Source organism: Falco peregrinus, chromosome 13, assembly GCF_023634155.1.
Source record: "Falco peregrinus isolate bFalPer1 chromosome 13, bFalPer1.pri, whole genome shotgun sequence".
Taxonomy (NCBI): domain Eukaryota; kingdom Metazoa; phylum Chordata; class Aves; order Falconiformes; family Falconidae; genus Falco; species Falco peregrinus.
The window spans coordinates 2148357-2167185 of record NC_073733.1 but is presented as its reverse complement, the minus strand read 5'-3'; the positions used below and the strand labels follow the sequence as shown (position 1 = coordinate 2167185).

The 18829-nt window shown below is 47.6% G+C and overlaps 1 pseudogene; it reads right to left on the bottom strand.

Moving 5' to 3' along the window:
* Positions 1-1680: 1680 nt before the first annotated feature.
* Positions 1681-5117, bottom strand: LOC101922011 (cis-aconitate decarboxylase-like; annotated as a pseudogene).
* Positions 5118-18829: the final 13712 nt, after the last annotated feature.

The following is an 18829-nucleotide window of genomic DNA, read 5'->3' as shown; positions in this document are numbered from 1 at the left end:
AAGGGAAACCAGAAGCTTGTCATGGAAACTTAGCAAGTATTTGAAAACCATTGCTTAATGGAGAAACACTGGGGAACTTCTCCTTGTTGAGAGATTGTGTTTAATGACAGCCAGGCTTTGCTGGTTCATAGCTATTGTTCTCACCAGGAAAAATGGCCTGCAGGGCTCCATGTAAATATATGACTCTGGAAAATCACTGGCCACAGGCCAGCCTTCTAGCTGTCCTGGCCTCTGCTGGGTTCCCCATCTATTGGATAAGCCTCTCTATTGGATATGTTCAGATTAAAACTGAAAACCTGATGATCTACATGATGTAGCATTAAATCTTTATGCAGAAAATTGTTTTACTTCAGTTCTTTATTCAGAAAGATTCAGTGTGAATATGCTAGACAGTAGGAGAGAGTGGATTAACAGGTGGGCAAACAGTTTTGCTCTGGCTGGAAAGTTCTCTGCATTGACCACTACCAGCAAGCTAAAAAGGAACCAGCCCACATTCCTTCTTGCCTGTCTAGTCCCATCTCGGTCCCCCTTGCAGAAGGCAACCCTCACTTCTGCAACAGATTCTGTACCTATATCATGATTGTATTGGAAACAAGTCCTTTGGATCAGCAATCACAATATCTGTTTAATGTACAGAGGAATATTGCATAGTTCTCCGTCTCACCGTTGAGAAAGGATGCAGGGTAAGAAAGCCTTTCAGTGAATGGCTACTCAGCACAAGTACTGATTTCATCCCAGCTGGGAAGATGGGTTAAGAACTGAGTCTCAGTTAGCTTTCCCTCCTCTCGTGGGAGAGAAACAGGAACTTCCCAATGTGAGTCACAGCGTGTATGTGCCCAGGTCACCATCCAGAGGTGCCCATCTCTGCAGAGACTATAGATACCACCTCTGGTGAGCCAGCTCTGAGTAGGTGCCTGGGCGACCGGCTCAAAGCCAGGAGGGATGATGTGGCACAGCCCTAGAACCAGCAGGGATCACCTCACAGGGGTCACAGGATGCAGGGTTCCTCACCTACCAGTTGCCTTTCACTCAGAAAAGACATACAGGTTTTAAGGGTCCTTGAACCATCCCTTGTACACAGAGAAGTGGCAAACACTTCCCAAGTGCTGGAGAAATGGGGGGAGTTTACTGGAAAAGACAAAAACAATCCTCTGTCTGAGAATTTTGCAGGCAGGGCTCTTTACAGTAACTGATAGATTTTTCATCTGGCCAGCATGACTAACTCACCATGATCCAAAAGGTGTCCAGAAGAGCATTAAGGAAAACATACATTTTGCAGCTGAACTTCGTCGTCCCAGACTCAGAAGTCAGGCATTCTGCACAGACAAAAACTTTGAATGTAGCTTTAAAAAATATCTAGACACAATTCCTTCTGGGGAACCGGCTTCCAGATGATATCCCAGGATTCTCATAGATTTCCATGGGATTTTTTAAAATGTACTTTATAAATAACCTTTCAGCTACTCAGACAACATCAACCATGCGTTGAAATTTAATCTGTGTTCTAACTACCGACACAGACACACCTCCTGCCTCGTGGGCTCCTTTGGTATTAAAGCGTCTACTTTGACTTCAAGGGGTGGGAACTTTCCTGTCTTTGGAAATCAATAGTAAAGCACCAATGAAGAAAGGAATCAAGAGTTACACCAGGACAAGTGCCTAATCAAAATTGCTGCTCCCTCACAGGCTGCAGGCCAGCTGGGAACTATCTGACAGATTCTCCAGGTTGTCCACCATAGTGATGATGGTTTCTATTTTTTCTTCTTGAAGCACATGAGAAGCGTTGGATCGAAACTTTTTCAGGAGCGATTCTTTGCTCAGAGGCTTCCTCCAGTGCCCATAGAAGGTGTCACATTTGCCTGTCAGGACATCCCCGCTGTGCAGAAGCAGTGCCACCTCTCCGTACATCTTGTCAAAGTTGGCCACATTATCTTCAGGGTGCTCCACCACCACTTTGTCCAGCAGCTCCCTTAGCTCCTGCCGGTGGATGCTGCTCTCTGTGAAGGAGCTGAGACCTACTTCGCCATCCAATAGGGCAGTACAGGCGTTGAACTGGAAGGAGTGTCTAGCCTGGTGTTCAGAGCTGGGGAAAGGCCGATTGATGTACTTCGACACTGGGATCTTCAGCACAATGGTGCGGATCAAAGAAGGAGAGAAGGACCCTGCATAGTTGATGAAGAGATTCCGGACAGACAAGGCAGCATCCACCACCCAGTGCATCCCCAAGTGGGCTGGGAATCGCTTGAAAGCAATATCCTGCTTCTCCAAGAGGAACTCATGGTGATCGCTTGGTGTGGACAGTGGTTTGGGTTGATAGACACTGTAGAAAGCACTGAACCCAGAGCAACCAGGGATATCATCCAGAATTAAGGGGTTAGCCTCCATCCCTCGAGCGGCCAGCAGTGCTGCTTCGAAGCCCAGGCGGGTGGCATTTCCGATATGTAATGGCTTGGCTTGGGTGGCAGCGTTTGCCATGGGCGCCCCGGCAAGCGATGCAGCAATGCCCAAAGCATGTGCGCACTGGGCTGTGCTGAGGGCGAGCAGTTTTGCAGTGGCCGCAGCACTGCCCAAGGTACCGACCACTGAGGGAGGGTGGAACCTAAAGGGGAAATTGCAGATATTATCATCTCTGCCTCCTTGGCACGGGAAGCAGCCAAGCTCCTCGCCTGCCAGACCTGCCTATGGAACTGGAAATGAACATGTAAGTTCCATAGGCAGGAACAAGCCAGCCAATGGAAATCCCTTGAGACTCACCTAATTCACCTAATTCAAAGTTTAGCTATCTAAAAACTAAGCATCTATGTGAAACTTCATTGGAGACCGAGTAAGTTCAGCATCTCCAGAAAGCAATTTTTAATTTTCCCTAAGAGTAGGTGGCATGGCTTGTGTCCATAAAACCAAAATTTCTCCCCCCCCCCCTCCCGACAAATAAGGTGGCTTCATCCAACATGCCCAAGAGTAACAGCTGCTGGCTGGTGCCACCCATTGCTCAACACCAGGGCACTGCCTGGTGAATGGCAGTTGTCACAGGCAGAAATCATGCCAGGCACTGTGCCCATAGTTAAGCTGTCTGCACGGCTGTGGGCTGCTGCCTGTCCTGTGCTCTTGCCTTGGTTAGTTTAGATGATGACAGTGCAGACCCAGTGGTAGTCCTCTTGAAGGTTATTTTTCAGGCAAGATCACTGGAGGCAACCAAATGAATGTGTGGTACCTCATCAGCTCACCAATCCTCTTCCTAGTCAGTGAAGAAAAGGAGGTTTACCTTTTTGGGATGTTGTGAGCCTCAGTGGAGAAATGCATGAGCCTTCCTTGCACTTCCAGGCCCACATTAAATGCCAGCAGGAAATCCATGCCATTGGGTTTGGTGCTTGGAGGTAGCATCTGGGAAGCTGCCAGAAGAGCCGGCAGAACAGCCCCTGATGGGTGAGTAGCAGGGTGCCAGGTGTCATCGAAGTCCATGGAGTGAGTCTGCCAGAGAAATAGGGATAAGGATGTGCCAGTGCAGGGGGCTGGAAGCTGAGGGACCTAGGGGTCCTTGTTGATATTGCTGAGGCTACCTCTGCAACAACATCCACCCAGTCCCCTGGTGGCCCCTGTGGTGGCTGTTTGGTCCCTCTAAAAGCAGTGTGCAAGACTGCAGAGGAGCCCGTGACTTCCTGTCCCCCACTGTCCCTCCCAATGACCAGTCTGCTTCCCCTAATACTAACTAGTGTCCTTGAAGGCACCGCAAAGCAGACCCTCTCCTGGAAGAGCCTGCCTTACCGCAACTCCATTGGTGAACGCAGCCAGCGTGGGAGAGAGCTTTACGCCTGGCTTGCCATAGACAGAGCTCACGGCAACTGAAGAGTACAGCTCCTGTGAAAGGGAAGGAAGTTCAGGTGAGGACCTTGAGTGAAGCAGTGGCCGCGTGATACCAGAAGACCTCTCTACTGCAAGGCCAAAGCTCTACATCAGCCATGAAATAAGGCCTTGTTGGTGGTGCCTGGGTGGGGACCACGTAAGTACTTGGTAGTATGGGGCCGTTCCTACCCGGCAGTACTGCAGAGCGATATCAAACACATGCGTCGTGCTGCCCACAAGGCCAACCCCAATGCTATCAAGGATCATCCTCTTGCTCCGGTGACGGACAGTCTTAGACAAGTGCTCAGGTCGAACTGCATGGATGAAGGAGGCAAAGCTGCTGGTCACGGTCTCCTCTGGAGCACTCCTGGCCACCACTGCAGCAGCGAGAGAGAGAGGGGAGGGGGTAAAGACACGTGTGGGCCATGTGCTGACAGCTCGCAGGTCTTCACTCTCTGGTCTCACTGAACTTACTGAGGAGCAATATCCAGTTTGGGACCATTGCACTTTTTAATTGCAGTGACAAATTGCTTTGTTTTGATGCATTTATAATTCATAGAATTATAATTATTATGACCCATTATAATTTACAATATAATTTTGAGAGTGCATATGAGAGTAGGAAAGCTATAAAATTAAATATAGCTAACATTTGTGTGATTGCAAGTCCATATATATGTATATATGTATGCAGGGGCTACACGCGCACATGCACATGGATAAAAGATGGTATTAACATTCAAATGAAACCAACCACATGAAAAATCAGATGACCGAAGCAAGAAAATAAAAATACTTTGTTTCAACATCTTACAGGAAACCTCATCAAAATTAGCAGGTACATACAACACTTCTTTTCAACAGAAAATATCCCAATTAACAAAATGGCCATTCCCTAATTTCACTAGCTTGTATTCATTTTTAAATGTCATGCTTAGTGACTCACAGTTTGCCTGCAAATGTATTTGGACTCACCTAGAGCCTAGGAGTCTAAAAACCACTTGTAAACACAGCTGAGAATGTCATCATTGCTGTGACTCACTGAAATAAAATTCACCCCTTGCAGCGGCTTGATGAAATATATTGCTATAGGAATCTGTAACACTCAGCAGCTTGGAAACCTTCTGCTGACAAAAATCTGTATCCTCTCTGTGTGCTCTGAGAGCATCTTCAGTAGACCGCAAACGAAAGCACCAACGCCCTCAAGAAGGGAACAGTGAAGTCAAGCTAGGTTGGAGAGGCTTCAGGAAAAACTGCTCAAATCACACTGCACCCATAAAATTCTGATTGCTTCCTTCCTGTCATCAAATGCCCTTTGTCACTTCAGTAGGCAGCGATATTTTTTTAACCCTTCAGTCAGAAGCATTTTGAGACCGCAATGTTTTTATCCTGGTATGGCAGATGTGCTGCAGAACTTAATAAATAAAATAATAATTAAAAAAAGACTCTGACCAAGACCAAATAGATCTGCATGGATTATTATTGTTATTTCTCTTGTTCTCAAGTGTATTTTAAGTAACATTAATTGCATTTATTCTATAGTCCTGGGTTAACAGATGGACTTGATCTCAAAGGTCTTTTCCAATCTAAATGATCCTATGATTCTATTAATAACATGTTCTAAAATGAGTTGACAAACTTATAATAGACCAAGTGGCCACAAGCAAAGTTCTGTGCAGTTTGTTCGAGCAGGGAAGCTGTGGAGGTACAGCACTGCCGAAGCCGGCGCAGCGGCTGCGGGGCACGGAGGGCAGCCCGCCAGCCACCTCGAGCAATGCTGACAGCAAGATCAGGTGTAATAAAGAAGTAACGACAAACCAAGGAGTTAAGGATCAGAGCAACCTGATGACAGCTGCAATTTAAATATCTTACATTTATGGTCAAAGAGTAAGAATTTGGAAAGTCTGGTTCTAAATCAGTTAAAAATTCTGTCTGAGCGCAGGGCTAGCTGTCAACATTTTTACCACTTGTTACTTTTCTCCTGGTTCTTAAGCAACCGAGGGCAATAACCATCGCAAGACCCCCCTGGCATGCTTTGACTTCCAAGAATTTGAGTAGTTTATCTCAGTGCACTTAGCCCAGCACTTTTTTTTTTTTTTTAAAGTAATTACATGATTATTTTGGGATGCTTTTTAAAAAAAGGGTACGGAATGCTGTTCTGCAGAGAGATACAAACCGTGAGCAGCAGTTTTGTGAACTTGCCGGGAGCTTGCCAAGAACTTCTGGGTTTTCTAGAGTAAAGAGAGAGAAAGAGCATTTCTCACCTAAGCTGCTTCATCTTTTTCAGAGCCGTTTTAGTGGCTGTGCCTCTAACATGGCATTGTAGGACACTTACAGATCAAACAAGCGGATAAAACTAACTACATATTTAAAGGAGAAAAAAAAAATATTTTCCAAAGCTCAGTCCAGCAGGCGTGCCAAGAACAGCCAGGGAAATAAAGCAGTACAGTAGAAGGGGCAGCACAGCCTTTTCAAATCTACCATGAAATCCTCTTACGGCTGTGAGCAGGACCAGCTCAGAGTGGACACCAGGAGAAAAAAACCCACAGAACACGTCCCAACAACAACACCCTCCCCGCCATGGCACCGTACAAAACACGTCTGGGACACATAAAAGGGACAGGCATGGAAGGAACAGGTTAGTAACTATGAATAAAGTGTCTGTGAAAGCCATCTGATTTTGTTAGTATTGGGGCAGGTTTGCATTTAATGTCACGACTGTTTCGATCAGTTGAGGAACCACCCGCGAAATGACATTACCTCCTTAAAGTGAAAAAGGAAGGATCAAAGACGGAGAGGTTTCGCACACAAAAAAGTAGTTACCTGTAAGGTTAAGTAGACCATGCTGGTGGCTGTTACCACTGCTTGATGCCCAGCTCTGCACTGCTCTATTCGAGGGATGGGCGAGGTGTCTCTCCGAAAGGTGCTTTGGTGTCAGGGTTTATATATGCTTCTGAAAGGCAATTTGCTTTTTGTTTTTTTGCAACTGAATCTCAAGTGTGATGACATCATCCTCTGGGGACTGAGAGGGTGGGGGGAATAGATGAGGAGGGGTGTTTTTTCTCCACTGAACAGAAGGGAAACCCCCCTGGTTTCAGGAAATAAAAAAAGATTTAGGACAATAACTGACAAAGTTCAAGGAAATTCCTGTCTCCAAAATGCCACAGGTGCCAATGGGTGAAGCAACTGCCCCCAGGCTCCTCCTACAGAGGACGACTATAAAACTGGTATTTACCAGGAAATGAGAAGGACAAGAGCATCTTCACATTGAGCTGAAGTGTCACCAAACCAGGTAATCCAAGATGCAGAGCGAGAAGCATGGCATTGGTGGTTTTCTTTGATGCTTTTCTTGAATACATTCAGTGTTTTGTCATTTGGCTGGATCTTTTCATAGCTCTCCTTCTTCTAAATATTCAGATCTGTGCTGTTGCCTGCCATGTGCTGCCGGTTCATTGAAATGTTAGTGCAGACATGAACTCTGTAGCTTCCAGGAGACATTGGGACCCTTCGTTTGTTTGGACTTCGGGGGAATGCCATGGCTCTTTGCTTTGTCCAGTGGTGAAACCCGGGGACATTTAACGTGCTGCATGTTATTTTGTGTAGAATATCAGCCTGGCTGCATTTAAAACCAATCTGAATTTTCTACCGAATGCTAGGCAGACCCTCGATCACTCTGAATGCAGCAATGCATCTCGGGCAGCTTCATGCTGTTTTTCACCAGAAGACAGTCAGGGTTGTGCTATTTAATCTGTCTGTGTAGCGTTGTCGTGCACTGTTAATCTTGCTGTGTGCTTATGCAGAAAGAATTGCATTTTATTCTCTTAACATGTTTATCTTGAGAGACGCAGTATTTTCTCAGAGCTATATAAACATTTGTTATCATTAATAAGGTGGGATGGGAAACTAATTGCAAAATGCCACGGGGGAGTAAGTGTCTGAAAACTGAACATTGTGGTGTTTATATATGTGTCCCATGGCATGCTAAAGCCTTGCTCCAGCCTCCTGTGGAGGCAATGTCCATACCCCAGCATATTCCCATGAATATTTATCCAGGTGAAGCAGCACGGGCAGCAGATGCCGATGCCAATGCCAAGCAGATGCACATGGTGATGTCTGCAAAGCCCAGGTATAACAGCAAGGTGGAAAGGGCATGCAGAGGGGAGTCACCTTTCCTGGAGGGGGGTGAAGGGGAGTTATTGTGAGCAAAGCTGCAAGGAAAAGAAAAGGTGTTCAGAGGCTTCAGCCCAGCTGGCATGCCGGCCACATGGGCATGTCACAGAGGTCATGCTGAGGGGAGAAGAGCCAGAGGGGAGGCAGGACCTCACAAGCTGGTTCTGCAAACGCCAGGCTGAAGAATGCCAGAGGCAAGCAGGAAAAGGAAAGAATACGGAGGCAGCTGCATGAGTGAGGGGCTGGCTTTGGCTTTGCCCTTGCTGCACAAGGGATTGTGCAAGGGAAGCATCACCCCCGGCTGCCCCATCTGCTCGGTACAGCCCGCTCTCTGAAGGGCCTGGCAGCAGCCCAGGTCTCCAGGTGCCTCCTCACTGTGGGGTGGTCTCCACCCTCGCCGTTTCCCAGACAGTGGCTGTGCTGGCTGGTACCCTGTGTACTGTGGCTGACCCCACAGGATAGAAAGGGACTTCCCGCTTGCTCCTCTGCCTGTGCACTGCCCTGTGTCCCCTGCATCATCCCTACTCAAAGAGTTACTTTGCACCAGTCCCAGCTGAAGATGCCCAGCTTGCAGGCTTCAGCACAAAGGAAGGGCTTGGTGGGAGATCCCTCCTCACTGTGTTGCGTGGAGCGGGGAGCAGCGGTGTCACATCATCAGAGTTCTGGGGTGCATGCAGACAAACGGGTCCTTATAACGTGCCAAAGGCAGCAGCTGAACAAAATGGACAGTGACAGCAGCGATGAGTGGTTTTATCCTGGGGACAAACAAGGCTTGGGCATACTTTGAACAGAAACCACCTCTGTTTCCATGCAGACCTTCATTTCTCCAGGTCTTGGTGCAGCCCACAGAGTTGCTGGTGCTAAGTACCTGAGACAACAAGGGGAGGGGATTAATTATTTGATGTATCCTTATGTTGCATGAAAGAGATGAGGGAAGACATGCATAGATGTTGAAACAGTCTTAGGACAGGGAGCGCAAGCCAATGTTTGCAGTGTGTGGGGAGATGCCATGGGGAGGTGTGAGCAGTGGGTAGGTCTGCAGCTGTTTCCAACCCCAAAACCTTGTCCTCCTAAGAGATGCTCCTTCACCCTCCTCCTTTTCCATATCTTGGTCTAAATCCTCTCGCATCCTTTCCCTTTACACCTCCGTAGCCCAATATGTCATAGTCTAGTATTTCTTTCCCCGCGTTCTCAGATGTCCTGTGTAGGCTTTCATGGTGAGCAGAGGGGAAGATCCCTGCTAGTTGTGCCTGTACACCCTTCACAAAACCAAGCTGCGTGTCACAGGCACTAAAACTGCTCACACGGCTAGTCACACAGGAACGGCCAACACAGTGAGCCTTGGCGAACTGAAACCCACTTCTGCGAGCCAAGGAGTCACCTGGCCAGCACATCTTTCTCCAGAAAACCTATCCCATCCTCTTCCAGAGACCGACTCTAAACAGGGGCTTGTTGCAGTGTGCCTAGAAAGCTGCTGTCTGAGTTATTTCAGAGCTAAACATCTGGAGGAACTTAATATTGTGGCCTGCCTCCAAGCGTAACCATTTAAACCAAACCACTTATTTCTATCTGAATGTCATTTAAAATAATAATAAAAAAAGACAGTGTCATGGACTCCACAGGTAGCTGCTCGGCTCTTCCTAAGGGCACACCATTTTTGAGGGCCTCCTTCAATACAAATGATTGATGTTACAAGGGAGTGTTCCTCCCACAGAACTGTGAATTGGTGCATCTCTCTTTCTGAACCCAAAAACCTGACCTTTAGCTCAACCAGATAAGTGAATGAATTAACTGTCCCCCCAAATTTCACTTGAAAGTTTTTATCCTTTCCACATTTCATGAGAGTTTTAAGCTGCTGAATATGCTCAAAGCTGTTAGGAGTAAATTTAACCTTCCCCTGTTTCTGTGAAAATTATGTCCTTTAGATTAAATGGAGAGAAGGAAAAATGGGTGTTTTAGTGGAACAAAAGAGTACAGAGGCCATTGATGTCTGCAAAACGTGTATGCCTGCTGAGGAATACTGTGTGTTTAAAAGCAGTCACTGGGATTTAGGTTCATTAATATTCACAAAAGTATTTCTGCTTTGGGTGGTGCTCCTTCACTCCTCCTCCCTTCCCGTATCAATGGTAGTGCCACATGCTTTCCTTTCTTTCCAAAAAGCTTTTTGGAATGGCTGAGAAGAGAATACATCACTTTCTGCTTTTCCAGCTCCTTTAGGTCATAACATGTTCTAAAAATATTGCTGTTTTATTTTCACCTTTGTTTCCTAACAAAAACCTCCAGAGAGAAAACTCCAGCTCATGGTACCCAGGAGTGCAGAGGAATGGAAATGTGGGGGCTGCCTGCAAACAGACGAGTTAATGGTAGAAATATGAAGGGTTTGAAAATAGACTATTTAGTCACCAGGGTTTCAAGAAAGGGATGGAGCTGGAAAATTCCATCTGGAAGGGAGACTGCGTATGTGTGCGTCGTGCCTGTCTGTTTGTCTGTAACAGTGGATAAGACACGTCCTGGAATGGCTCAAAAATACCTTGTGGGTTTCGTCTGAATGTTTGTTCGTTTGTGTTAGGCTATTCATTCCTCTCCATCTCCAGCAGCCTGGAGAAGAGGGGATGGGAACCATCGCCACCACCTGCAGCGCTTTGGGGCACCTAAACATGTTTTTGCCAGAAATCCTTGTAGCCTAAATAGGTTGTGTGTGTTTTTTCTGGATAGGACTCTGGAAATTAGGCACCTAAAGGTCTGCTTTGAATTGAGCCTTTGTCTGGAGCAACGAGTGGGGAGGCACTATGGAAACACCTGAGCCTGTCACCAGTTTCTCCCTCCTCGGAGCAGGGGCACGGCTCTGAAGGCTGGCTGAGCGCCCAAGCCAAAGCAGCACTGGTCTAGACACCAACAACGGTGAGGTTGTGGGGGCAACCGCCGACGCTCTTGTTTTGTCTGGAAGGGCCATGGCGAGCACGGTGGGGTTCGCGGCCGTCTTCTACAGCGAGCCAGCGGTGCTGGGGCTCCTCGCGAATGTGGTCAGCGCCTTCCTCCTCTGCCTGCAGAACTTCACCGTGGCGCACACTGGCCTCAGGCCACAGGGCACGGAGGACATCCTCGCAGGTGGGTGATGCTGCTCGTGGGGGGCACTGGCGCTGCTGGTCAGGGGTGAACTTTCCTTGGGAGCGCCAGGCAGGATACACTTTCTGAGAGTCATCCTCATGGGCCAATGGACAGTGCTGGTGGGACAGGTGGGGAAAGGTGGGCTTTCTCCAATGCACATAAGGTCTGTGCACTCCCAAGGATGGATGCTCCTCCTTCCCCAGCAACTGCCAGGAATCTGGTCCCAACCATATGCCATTTCCATATCTTCATAGATCCAAACCACTCCTGGACCTGCTCACCGTACCAAGGGGCTCAGTGGGCACACACCAAGGCTCAGCACAGACATTTATCATAAAGGTGGAAAGAGAGGGGAAGACAGAGGCCATAGGGCTGGTCACAAGAAGGCTGTGGGACCTGCCATGGGGTGTCCCCCAGAGTTTGGAGATACAGCACTGCTTCCAGAAGCTCTAACCTTTTTGTGGCTTGCTTCCTACCTGATCTCCTTCATGTGTCTCTCAGGTGTCCACCTCATCCTGATTGGAGGCTTTGTCCAGCTCCTGGCAGGATTCCTTGCCTTCCGGAAATACGACCACCTTGGAGGTGCAGCCTTTCTTACCTTCTCCGCTCTGTGGAGCAGCTATGGGGCTACGCGCATCATTGCAGCCGGTGACCCCTCCATGCAGAACATAACACTGCCCTCGGGGAATGCCAGTCACCTCCTGCCCACAGGCATGGCCCACCTCTCTGCCAGCCAAAGTGCGGTGGCTGGGCTGGTGGCCTACATTTCCATCTCCTTTATCCTCTCCTTCTGTTCAGCCACAGTGAACTACATCATGCCCTTCATATTCGGGGCCATCGCGCTTGCCCTGATCTTTGAAGCAGTCGCACTGTTTGGCCAGTGGGCCCTGATTGTGTCAGGTGTCATCGAGCTTGTCATTGTCATCTGCGGGCTGTATGGAGCAGTAGCTCTCCTGTTCAAGGGCATCACACAACGGTACGTCCTTCCGGGCTTTGGGCATCCTCTCTTCAATGTCTTGCTACTGGGGTCAGCACAGAAGAGCTCTTCCAAGGCCATTGGGGAAGAAAAGAAAAAGAACACGAAGTATGCTGAGCCGATGGCCCTGGGCAACATCTGTGATACTGTCTCTTCCTTTATATTTGCCTTTTACTTCTTTGGGTACATGAAGACCTTCTGTGTTGGAGCAGCATGGATATCCATCATCTCCAGCTGTCAGCTGCTGTCCAGCTTCTACAGCTATCTGAGAGGTGATGTCTACTACACTACCAAGTTTGGTGTCCACAGCCTCTACTGGCTGGTGATGTCTTGGGAAGAGATTATACTCACCACCTTCCTTGGGCTGCCCCAGGCTCAGGAAAGCAGGCTGGGAATGTTTGGAGGGTGGTTCTTCCTGGCCATTGCCTGCGTGCTGTTTCTGCTGTCGACCCACAAAGATACCCTGGAGATGCTGCAAAATGCCTCGTTCATCATCCTCACAACTGCCTTCATCCATCAGATCCCAGTGGGAGGTGCTTACCCATTCCTCGGGGCTGCCTGCAGCCTTTGCACCGCTCTCTCAATGTACGCCACTTTTGCCACCCTTATCAACTCCATCGGGGAGAAGGCTTTGATTCCAGTTGGCGTCCAGGCTATCTCCAGCTCAGCTCTTCAAACCACACTGACAGCTGTCAAAACCTACTTCACAAGGTCAAATAATGTCCCAAGTGGCACCAGTGCTGAAGTGCCAGATGCCTTGTTCTACATCTGCAATGGCCTGGCTGCAGTCTCTGCCATCCAGGGTAGTTTCAGTGACTCCAGCAGACAGCAACTCTCCATACCCTCTGTGCTCATCCCAGGAGCCATAATGCAGCTGTACGTCTGCAGGATCCAGGTTCAAGGAGGGAGAAGGTTTGGTTGCATTCTTCCATTCTGTTATGCTGCCTTCTGGGGAGCGTGGACCTGGCTTCGGTTTGCAGGTAATGCAATGTGAGGGTTCCTAGTTTGCTTACTCACCAAAAAATAAAGAAAAAAAAAAAAAGAAAAGGGATGCTTTTAGGAAATTTCAGTTTGCTTTCTTCAACTTAATTCCTTCTCCCAGGAGATTCAAAGACACCGGGTTTACCAATATTCCTCCTTGTAAAAAGATAATGACCAAACAGCCCACCTTGCATGCATGTAATTGGTTGCCATTGCTGCAGTCAGTCACTTGGTACCCTCCCAGCTACAGGGGTCTGAGCTGTGTCTTTGAGTCCAGTAGAGGTCCAGATTTCCCTGCTAAAATATTGTGAGACAGCACTCAGGCTGTCTCTGGGCTGTCATCTCAGAATAACAGTTCAGGAGATGCTTTTGGGCAATGAAAGACTCCAGGTTCTGAATTTATTCTTCAGAAGCCTGGAGCAATTGACCTTGGTTGGTCATAACCATGAAAGAAGCCCTCAGGATGATGAGCCTGGGCTTTAAAAAGCCTTATTCAGCTCCAGGTGGGCAGCATGTTCCTACAGCCTCCATGCCAGGCCCTATTAAAATGAGCACCTGTGGGGAAAGTTAAAGCTGTTACTGAAAAGACATGGCAAGAAGCTATTCATGTTTCCAGCCAGACCCTGTTTGTCAGAAGTAAAATCATCAGCTTTTTTGGATAACCATCACTGGTTCTTCAGTTAATACCTCAAATACTTTGCATTGTAGAAGCAACGGGTTTCATTGCGGTAGATTTTCTTTATAGCAGCCACCAGCAGTTAGTTTGAACTGCGAACTGCAGATATGTTGGCCTTCTGTCACACTGCACTTACTGGTTTGCTCACAACTGAATCTGCTGGTCCCATTTCAGGCCACTTGGTGAACATCGGTGCGGGGAACAGCGAGGGATTCTCTGCGGGTTCTATTGCCTTTCTGGTGCTCAATGTTTTCTTAATTATTTTAGGTAAGTCTCAGTACCGTATGTGATTGTTTATTGAGGGGTATTTGGGATCAGATCTTTAATCGTATCTGTGGTCAGTCTGTGCTGGAGGTGCACAAGTGAGGGACTCTCAGCTCTCTCTGTCACCCTGATTAAGCAAGAACTGAAATGTTTTGCCCGCAGCCAGTAACAGAAGCTGAGTTGGGCTTAGAAGAAACAGTCATAAGGGAATGGAAGAACGTTTCAAAGAAAATAAAAGGTTCAAATAAGGTGAAAGTGTTAGATGGACTGGGCCACTGGCATGTATCCACAGTCACCCTCCAGCCCAGCTGCTGTAAATCAGAATCTTCTTGGCTGCCTAAGAAGTGTTTTCCATGTGAGCATGGTGTACTGGCAGATGAAGGGTTTGGCAGCTTGTCTCTTGAAAGCTGAGGGCTGAACAACATAGCCGTACCTCTCTGCTCCTCCATGAGCAGGGAAGCCAGATCATGGACTGCTCCGTTTAATCAAATAAGATTAAGTTGATTTAGGAGCTCTTCTGCTGTTTTACACATGTTTTTATGGGCCATTCTCTGATGTGGGTCCCTCTTGTTTCTATTTCTTTTCACAGCCTCCTCTTTTAACATGGTGCTTCTCTGCATGACCGTTGCAATGGAGCTCTTGACCATTTGTTTTCTGCTCTTTACGTTGGACAATCTTGCTTTGCCATTTGAAAGTGAGTTTTAGGTGAACTTGGCCATCAAACCTTCACCCACAGAGCGCAGTGAGTGGGTGTCTTGTTGGGGAGCAATGCTCTGCACAAGCTCTATACAGACAAAAGCAAGCAGGAGAGTGTGTCATCTTTCCCTACAAGACTGGTGTGCGTGCAAGCTACAGGTGCCTGAGCCTTCTGGCTCCATGACCGGAGGAGAAAACCTTACCTTGTATCGTAGAATCATAGAATCGTTTAGGTTGGAAAAGGCCTTTAAGATCATCGAGTCCAACCATAAACCTAGCACTGCCAAGTCTGTCACTAAACCATGTCCCTAACCAGGTCCTTGACCTTTCTAATAAACATTTAGGTGTGGCTGATACTGCTGGATCAAGACAACCCCCTGAGGTTCTGTACAGTTCAGTGAGCTAAGATTTGGGATGAACCAAATGTGCCACTGGTGTGAATGGCTGTAGTTCTGTGGAAGCTTTGGCTTTGCTGCAAGTGACAATTTTATTAGCAATTACATACAGTGCTTTAGCCAAATGCTTCATAGGAGCTTTTCTGCCAGGACAAAAAAAAAAAAAAAAAAAAAAAAAGAAAGGGCATATGGCTGAAGATGCACAGGTAGGCAAGCCTGGAAATGCCTTAAATTTTTAGACCCACAAATATGCTGGACTGCAAATGTTGCATGACAGGAAAGCCTGAAATAAGTTGGTAATGTTGGGAAGTCATGAGACGTAGAAGAAAATAAAACTTTGTCATCACCCTTCCTGCCTTTGACTCTCTGGGCTTTTTTTTCCAGTTGTGATGCTAAGCATCTTCAGCATCATCTGCTTCTACGGAGCAACAGCATCGCTTACAAACAGCATCTTTGGGAAGGATCTCATGATGATGGGAACCCCTCTGTTCACAGTAAGAGTTTTTTTGCATGATGGTATAACTTTCCTAGTCAGGGGGGATATCCTGGGGTCTTCAGTCTTACCTAGAGGAGTTCAGATTTCCATTGGATTTCCCTTCTTTGAATCCCTCAGTGCTATTCAAAATCCAAGTTGCAGCATTTCTGTAGGAAGCGATGAGCTGAAAACAAGCTCTCTTCCTTTATGAACAAGGAAACCCAGAGGAAGGGCAGGGACATTTACAAAACTCTTCCCTTGCTCCAAAATGCCTGTCTCCATGGTTCTGTGGAATTAGCCATCTCCAATCCAAGAACTGCTGACAGACGGAGTTTTAAAGGGCATAACCTTGGGAGCAGGGGAGTAGGGAATTAGAAGCTTCCCAGGCTGGACAGCAGGAGTTCCCCACTGTCTCTGTTAACTTCAAACTCTTTCTGCTGTCCTGTAATGTCTGACCAAGGCAGTTCCACTCACCTGGGTTGACTGACCTGACAGCTCTAATTCCTGCTGCAGGGAAACAGTTTCATTAAATCAGCACTTCTAACCATGCGAGAAAGCATTTGAAACTTCATCTTATTCAAGTTCCTCTGGATTTAGGATTCCCTAGCAGCTTCCTCAGGTCACTTTGGAAAGCAGTTACTCCTCCAGGAAGCAGTCACTGTGCTGTGTGGGATTCACCTCCTGTCAGAGCAGGCAGTTCAGGTGTCCGCACCTCAGCTAGTCTCGTTGATTTTGTCACTGGGACAGAAGCAATCCTTTCCGCCTTGTAATTAACCTCACCTACTTTAGGTGAAGCACCCCTAGAAGCACTGCCTCTTCCCTTTGCCAAGGGAGCATGGCACAGTGAGATACCTGCATTTGGGTGGACTGCGTCCTACCTTGTGTTTCATATGTTTGCTTATTTCCACCGTAATGGATTTATTGTCTCCTGATTATTGCCAGGTTGAGAGCTCTAAGAAGGACACCGAAGATCCTCCACCTTGCATCTGCCCCAGGTCCCACTGTACAAGTGGCTTGAGGACTATTGCTGCTTTGCTGAACACTGGGGCGGTGTGCGGTGTCCCAACAGACACTGTGTATGCTTTGGCAGCCTCTTGCAAGCACCCTCAAGCCATCGAGAAGGTCTACAGAATCAAGGTGTGAATACAAGGCAGTCTTCTTGTTACTTGGATTCTGTTTATGTCCTATAGATGAGTTTTGTGCAGAGGCAGAAATGGGAGCCCCTTGTTTCAAGTTGTCCTAAAGCTCAGATTCTGACTGTGGATAGACTTTATGAGCAGCCACACCAAAACGTCACGGACCTTTTCCTGAGCTGAGCAGCCTGGGGTGAAGCTCTGGGTGTGGGGCACTGGGAATGAGACAGCTACATCCTGCAACGCACAAACCCAAACTGGAACGGCCCCAACACTTGTCACAAGTGGGTCTGAACCTGCATTTGTCCCCTCTGCCTCACAAAGTGCTGAATCAGAACCCCAGGTCTAAATTTCCCCAGACTTTTGGAGACATTCAGTGCTGGAATCAGACCCAAAGTTTGCACCTTCAATACAACTTTTGCAGCCTGGCCCCATCTACTCTCCATGAGGCAATTTCCTGGCTAGCCTGGAGAAATAAGCATAACAGACTATCTCAGCTGGCACTTAGCATGAACATCAGCAACAAAGGCAGTCTTTTCTGTCCTGCTTTGGTGCCAATGCTAACCTTCCTTGTCGATGAGATAATATAAACAGAATGTAAATACATGCCCAGTTCCTTAGTCACTTGGCCCCACTGAAACTGATGTCAGCTGAGGACTGAAATGACACTGCTTTGTGAGCTCTTTTTATTTTCCCTCCATATCACTGTTCAATTTACAGCAAGCTTATTTCAAAGCACTGAAGAACTGAAGAAGTGGTAGATATTGGTTTGCAAGGGTTTGGGCTCTCCTTTCCATTATCCTGTTGTGAATTGGTGGGTTTGACCTTGATTCATACCAGCATAGGTTAGAAGAAAATCAGACCCCTGATGTATAAGATGTTAAAAGCACTGATAACAAGCCAAGTGTCGTCCCCCCTGTGCTGGTTATGTCTAAAGCATGGGAATTGGATGCATCCCACCAGGATCCCAAGAGCAGACTGCTGTTCTCTCTCTTCTTCAATTTGCACATGCAGACCTGAGCTGGAGCATCAATCACAGCGTGCAGTCGTCTGTCCCCCCCCCCCCCCCCCCCCGTGCTCAGGACTTTGTCCAGAGGCAGCATCTTGCTTGCTTGGAGGTCCTGGTCCCTGGGAAGCAGGCAGACTAGGATTCCAGTGTGCTTCGATCTTCCCAACACAAACTTTCTCTCTTCATTTATTTTTTCCCCTCCTTCCCTGCCTGTTTTGCAGGACAGGCCTCAAGAGAAGCCCATCTGCATCTTTATTTCAAACCTGGACCAGCTGCGAGCAGCTGCTCCCCCCATCAGCCCACTGCTTTGGGAATTCATGGAAAATGTTTACCCAGGTGGCGTTGGCTGCATTATCAAGAAAGGAGAGTGGCTGAAGAAGCTAGGTGAGATGAACAGGACAGCTCCACTCCCCCTCTTTCATGTTTTCAACACGGCAGGTCTGCAATCTGCATACCCTTTGGGATGTCAGTGGGGAGAGATTCTGTTCTTTTTATCCTGAGAAAACATCTCTGGAGCTTGTACATGCCTTGGTAAATGTTTAGCAGAGGGTGTTAATGAGCTGGCATGACTCATTAAGTGTGAGGCATTACGATGATTTCTTTAACCCACTCCAGCCTGAAGCAAGAGAGGCTCATTGCCCTGGGATGGTCACCTCTTTCAAGCCCATAGCTGGTAGCTAGGAATGAGAAACCCTGAGTGGAGGATCACAAACAGACGAGAGGTCCTGGGGAGGGAGGAGATGGCGTTCTGATGGGCATCCCTTCTCCTCGCCTCTTCCTTCCTACCATACGGGCACAGTCAAAACGCTGTGAGCAGCAGAGTATGATTCACGCTCAAACGTGGCTTCTGGGAATCAACAGAAATGTTACAGACTGGAGAAACAGTAGGAGTTAGGCATGCTTAACAGGCAGAGGTGTGTGACAGAGGGTGGGAAGGTAGGCAATGATCACAAGAAGTTATAGTCTGTAATATAGGCAGATCCTATGTCCATGAAAACAGCTATGCTGATCTCCAGACCCTTTTCCTTTTTACCCAGTTAGTCCCAAAATCTTACCATTGCTCTCATGGATTTCTGATTGAAAATAATGCTTTTTCTGAACATACA